Raw genomic sequence first — 6,472 nt, forward strand, 5'->3', positions numbered from 1 at the left:
CTCCCTGTGGGAGGCCTGAAAGCCTGACATTTCTATTCCTGCGGTTCCATTGATCCAGCGGGGTTCAAATCAATCCTGTGCTTGAGTGCAGCCAGGCTATAAACAGACCGCTGTACTGTAACTCATGGCTGAGAGTACTAAGATACTAATACTGCCATGCATTTTGAAGGTCTTTGCATTTTGTTTCAGACGCTGTTGGATGATTCGACAAGCACTTTGTTTGAAGCATACTGAAGCCTTCAGCCGGCTGTATAGTGACTGCTGTAGTCTTAATGGGGCAGCAGTACCTTGAGTTTAGTTCAATCAAAAAGATGTTTGGATTAGGAGGAAACAATACACTTTCTGGTTAAAATGCATACCATATGAGCACATTACCTCTGGTTCAGTGTTCAGTGTAAAAATGTCAAAATCGCCAATTTCAAAAGGCTATAACTGAAGCCGCACAGCTAAAGCAGAACATCTGCAGCCCAACATCTGCAGCCCTTCCATAAGTTGGAAAAAAATACACTTAAAGCCTTAAAGCATAGTTTGTGCACGTAAAATGTGAGTGAAGCATGAGCTGTTACATGGCAGGTGAACAGCTGTATTAATTTAAATTGCAACATATCAGTTCTGTCTGATATGTGTGAGACTGATGACTGGAAAATGTGGCTGAAACACACCTGGTGTAGAAAGGGTGTTATTGTCACAAAATACACTAATTGGCAACAGTTTAACTCAAAATATTTCAGACATTACTAATTCAGTTTTTTGACAAATCATTTAAGACACAAAGCATCTCAGAACTGTATTTTGGTATTGGAAAATTGGAAAAATTTCAGAATCAGAAATACTTTATTGATCCTCGAGGGGAAACTCTTTAAAGTTCCAGTGATTTAGTATCATTATTCCATATAGTTGGGGGGCTCAGACACAGATTTTAAAAAGAATGGTCAAAGTAGCAGAGGGCCGAGATATCCTGACTTTTTGTCCCGAGAATGGGTTTAGATCCAAAAATGATGGACCCTACGGTTCCCATAATGCAACCAATAGTGTCTTTTTGTTAGACCCTCCCTGCCTGGTAAATGCCCACATCCTTCAAACTTCACTACCCACCATTTTCATGATATTACAAATTATTAGAAATTTGTAGTCTCCAGGCCCAAGCTGAGATGACCCTAATGACATCATCAGGGGTTATTTTCTCAAACTTGACAAAGCTCCTGCAGAGTGACAGAAGACATATAAAACTCTTCAAAACTGGTAAACTGACCTTTTATATGTAAAATAGGTGGCATTCCCCTTTTAATGTAGGTAAAGGCTTTAAACCGTTAAAGAGCATAACTGCTACACAGTGAAATAGTTATGTCACTGATTTTCATTATGGCATCATTTGTTTAGGATGGCAGGTTTCCTTCTTTGGTAACAGATGGTAACTTCAGTATCAGAATGAGTTAACCTTGTATTGGTAGGGCTCTATAAAATCCCCCACATAATCCGGGCTGATGACATGTGCAAGTCACAATATCTATTTTTGGACAGAGCAGAGAGACCTTCTTAGAGAGGGGCGTCGACCCCCAACTGCAGACCCATTGCACCCCTGCACACCTCCCCCCAGCCGCTCCACTTTTAGCCTTGGCACTGGTGAGTGAGTGTGGGTGTTTGGGGGAAATGGGGAGGGGGTGCTTCCAGCAGGCCTTGCGGGTGGGTGGGTGGGTGCTTCGCCACTGTCAGTGTCCATCTAAACGCCAGTTCACTTTCTCCCTCTGAATTAAGCCAGCCAGTCAGCCAGCCAGCCAAGCAGCTGCTGAGTCAGGCAGTCCGTGGAGAAAGGGAAGACTTAAAGAATTCGACCAAACGCTTCCAACAACAGATTTTCTTTTAGGTGGAGGTGCCGGATTCACCCGTGGCCGACGCCAAGATGACTCGTGACTCGTAAGTTTCAGCGGGCGGTTGAGAAGCATGGAGCTGCTGTAGGATTTAGGGGTCAAAAGATCACACTGTCAATTGAAAGGAGGCTTAATTGTCTGTATTAAACATTTTCTCTTCTCTCCTTCAGTATTATCACCTCTAAAGCAGGTTTAACATTTACAGTACAGGCTCATCGGGATGTTAGAAGCCAGTTTGATTGAGGATTAGCCCAGTCTCTCTACACGCCTGCCTTTCTACCTGTGTATTCGTACTATTGTTCATCTCTCCGGCCTCTCTTCCCACTCAGATGAGAAACTAGCTTCAGCTTTTAGTGCCATCCACCTATTCATTTATTATTTGGAGCCTCTCTCACCAGATGAGAGGCTCATATATTTATAGAACTACAGTGGTTGTTAAACTCCTCAGAAACTGCCACAGTCCAATCAGAGGGGGTTTCTAGCTCAGTTACAGGATAAGCTTCGTCTCTCCATGAGGTGACGGGGCACTTTTCTCCTTCACTGCCTCCTGAGCTGCTGTTGTAGCAGTAGAAACGTATGAAAAGGCTCTTTGCAGACTTTCTCCCTTGGGTTATTGTAAAAGTGCATGTTTGTGGTGGTGGTGGGGGGGTGTTTTATGTCTCTGCGGTGGTAATTTTCCTACTGGTGGTGGAGACGCTGCTGATGTGTGCCCTTGTATCCATTTGCTTAATTTTTTTGCCTTTTGCTTCATATGTAAATGAGCGAAAGTGACCTATAAATATTTGCGTCCCAGCATGCTCCCTTCATTATTTGCAAGTCATGCAGGCAAACACTTAATAAAATGTGTCATCCGTCCAGCTAGCTACGTTTTTACACAGTTTTTGCAGTTAGTGAGTTTTCAGCCTTTTCACCACTTTCCTATGAGCCCTCCATTTGTGGTATACATGTGAAGTAATGTAGCTGAATTAGTGATTTATGTTATAGATATTATATATATTTTTTTTTTTTGGGGGGGGGTATTTTAGATAGGCAAGAAAGGGCGTAGAGAGAGCGGATGACATGCAGCAAAGGGCGGTGGGCTGGATTCGAACCCGGGCCGCTGCGGTTAGGTCTTGGCCTTGGTAGCGCGCTCTACCAGCTCAGTGTGACGTTACCTCGTTAATAAAGCTGCAGCGTTGACTTAGCATCTGTCTGCATGTCACCTGTTGTTGGCCTCGCCACCGGCAGGGCGAGTTCACCCAGCAACAATGACATCAGTGTCCAGACTGGACAACAATAGCAGTGCAGGTCAAATGACAGCAACACAGAGTTATGCTCCTGTCCCGCAGAGAGGCGTAGCATCCTGCTGTCCCTGTGCGCCGTGGCCTTGAATAGTGACTTCAGTCAGATGTTTGGAGTCGGTCGTCTTTGTTTGTGTAATCTTGAATTGTTTGCGTCGGACTGTATAGAGCCTTTTCATGACAGTTTGACATGCCATAGCGGGAAAACCTCTGGTGTAATTACTAACATTAATTAGAGATTCCAATGTTCACCTGTGGTTTTTCATGAAAGGCCTCTCATATTTCTGTTGTTTCTGGCCCTAATTGCGCTCACTAGTGGACACGCCCACAGCAGATAGTCAACTCGAATCCGAATCCTTTTGAATCCCTTCTTAAATCCACTTGGATTCAGGTTTCAACATTTGGAACTAAAGTTAAGAATAACTGAAACTTAAATCAGTTGAGAGCCATACCTTTTTGTTGGCTGAGAAGGCAGAAACACTGCAGTTTTAAGTGGCTGTCTAATTGTTTTCAACCTGTGGACTGAAAATGAGATGAACAGCATATGAAAACAAGAATATGAAAATAATAATATAATATGAAATTATTGATTAGTCAGCTAAAATCAGCTTTTGCCTTACTTTCAGCTGAAAATGAGAAGCCTGCTACTTGAATGTTTTGAGCATTGCTAATAAAAAAGACGGAGGACCGACAGAAGATTTGATAAGAGATTTGTAAGCCCCAGAGCTTAGCGAGTCTCGGAACCGGGTCCAAAACAAACCAGCTGTCAGAACCTAATCCTAACGGAGAAAGAAATATAAAGCAAATATGCAACTGATGGCCACGTATGCCCTCAAATGTTTACTATCTGGTGTAGATGTTTGAAATGAGTCTTGTATAATGTCAGTTTTTTTAAGGAGACTACCAGTCCTTTGTAAAGCATATTTTCTTGGCTTGTAAAATTAAGGTCTTCTAATCCAAAAATATGCTTCCCTTTCTCACATCTCTCGCTGTTAAGTGAATCACCTGCAACGCTGACACACCTGCCAGCTGACATGATGTCACTGTTGGCAGGTGAAGTCTTGTTGTTTTGCCTCTGGTTTCATGGCCAAGGAGAACTATGTCATATCAGGTGAACTGCTCACACAAGAGATAAAAAAACAAGTGTGTTTCACTCCAGAGCTGGCAGACGAGAACAAGATTCAAAGTTGCATTATACTTCTTTATCTAAGATACTCTATCTGTGTAGCCATTTCAGTACTTTTGCAAATGTCAAGGTTTGTTTCACAGAGAAAAAAAATGTCAAAGCAGCACAATAGCTTCTGCTGAACACTATCTGGTTCAGGTCTTTCTCCTTGGTGTGCTCTCATGTAAACCGATCCGTGAGCACTTCAGTGTACCTGAAAAGTTCCTGTGGGAGTTATGAAAGGACAAAGGCTGCTTTTTTGCACTGTATACTGGTCAGTTTTGCCATCTAGGCAGTAATAGGAAGCCCTCAGTCTATTGGAAGGGAGTGTTTTCACACCCTGTGTGTGTGTGGTGTGAGAACAGTAACTATATAATGTATTGTCAGGATCCCTTTGTTGAGAAATAAATGCACCATTGTTATCACATCTTACAGACACACCTCCCTAGCAGCCTCGGTGCACCTGTCTGCCACTTGATAGGGGACTTATTAGCTATGCATGTCCCCTGAGACACATACACGTCTGTGTTTCAGCCGTAGGGTTTGTGGTGGGGTCAGACAGTTTTTGTAGTTACCCTGAAGCAAACAGGGCTTCACTCTCTGGTCAAGGACTCAGCCTGTGACCCTGCTGTCACCTGACCACCGTTGTCTTGTTTTGTGTCCCAGTGTTTGTCTATGTCAAGGGGTAATCCAGTCATCTGGAGATTAGAAGCACTATTCTCCTGATTATAGTCTTTGGCAGTATACACTTTTCACTTAAGATGGCTCTGTTTTTAAGTTGCCAACATCGTCCAGCTTTCTTCTTCCTCCCCTCCCCTTGTCCTTGTGCCTTATGTTTTTCTTCTTCATCTCATCTTGCCTCGGCCTCTCTGCCTTTCCTCAGCTGATCATTTTGTGTCTGTTTTGCTGTGCTGTATCACTGCCTTCTCATCACGTCTTTCTCCACTGTTGTCCCTGCGTGAAAAAAACATCAGTTACAACATTATATGCGCCTCCATTTACTTTCAAGTAACATATCCAGGTAACCTCCAAGTAACTAGTTAATTAAAATGTTTCATATGTGAACAGCCAAATTGGTCTACTGTATGTGCATCGTCCATATTTACAAAATCAATTTTTTTTCTCTTACTAAAAATATTGCCCACCCCCGGTATAAAGGACAATAGAAAACATAATGGAACTCATTTTATGTATCACTGAGATCACACGTTGATCAAATCTGCTAATCTTCTTCCAGACTGACTGTCAGCATTAAGTGATAAAAAATCACTCATGGTATTTCTGAATTATATTTTATGTTTTTATTTGGAAGGCAGGATCACCATCTCACTAAACAGCAGAAGAAGTTTAGAAATTGATGGGTGATAACCACTGTGGCTGAACACACACTGTCTCTATTTAGTCAGCTGTAGTTGGTTTTTCTTGCCTGCTGTGGCAAAAAGGACTGCTGACTTGCCTGATGATGTCATCTACTTTCCTCAGCACCACACACACATACACACTTACACACTAAGCAGAGGAGGCTGTTTGTAGAGTTTAATTAAAGAGGAGGGCTGACGGTGAATTATTGTCCCCTCAGTGGGACTCGGTCAAAGGGCTGCTTTAAGACAGTGTTGATATAACTGAGCAATGACGGAGAGGGAGAAAGTATTAAATACGGGTTACATTGTAATATTTGTGTGCTTAAAGGATACCAAAATATGTAACGATAATCAATTAACTAAAATTATATAGCTTAGCTTAACACATGTGATTGTGCTCAGTTCAGGCTATCAGAAATGATCAATATTTATATTAATAATAGAATTTAACTTGCATTAAATTCACCACTGTGCACCACCCTTAAAGAAGGGAAAACGATAGACAATTCATTCAGTATCAAATATCAAATATACTGAACTATCAATTTGGAATTCTGATTAATAATTAAATTAACTACAACAATAATAATAGTAATTTCAATTCAATTTTATTTATATAGCGCCAATTCACAACAGAAGTTATCTCATTGCATTTTTCCTATAGAGCAGGTCTAGACCGAACTCTTTATAATATTATTTACAGAGACCCAACAAATCCCAGTAAAGGTTGAAGGGTTTTGGACTTCTGAATAGTAGAGGTTGGCAGTGTTCACTCTTGTGCAACATTAAGTAGACCAG

Source organism: Siniperca chuatsi, linkage group LG16, assembly GCF_020085105.1.
Source record: "Siniperca chuatsi isolate FFG_IHB_CAS linkage group LG16, ASM2008510v1, whole genome shotgun sequence".
NCBI lineage: Eukaryota > Metazoa > Chordata > Actinopteri > Centrarchiformes > Sinipercidae > Siniperca > Siniperca chuatsi.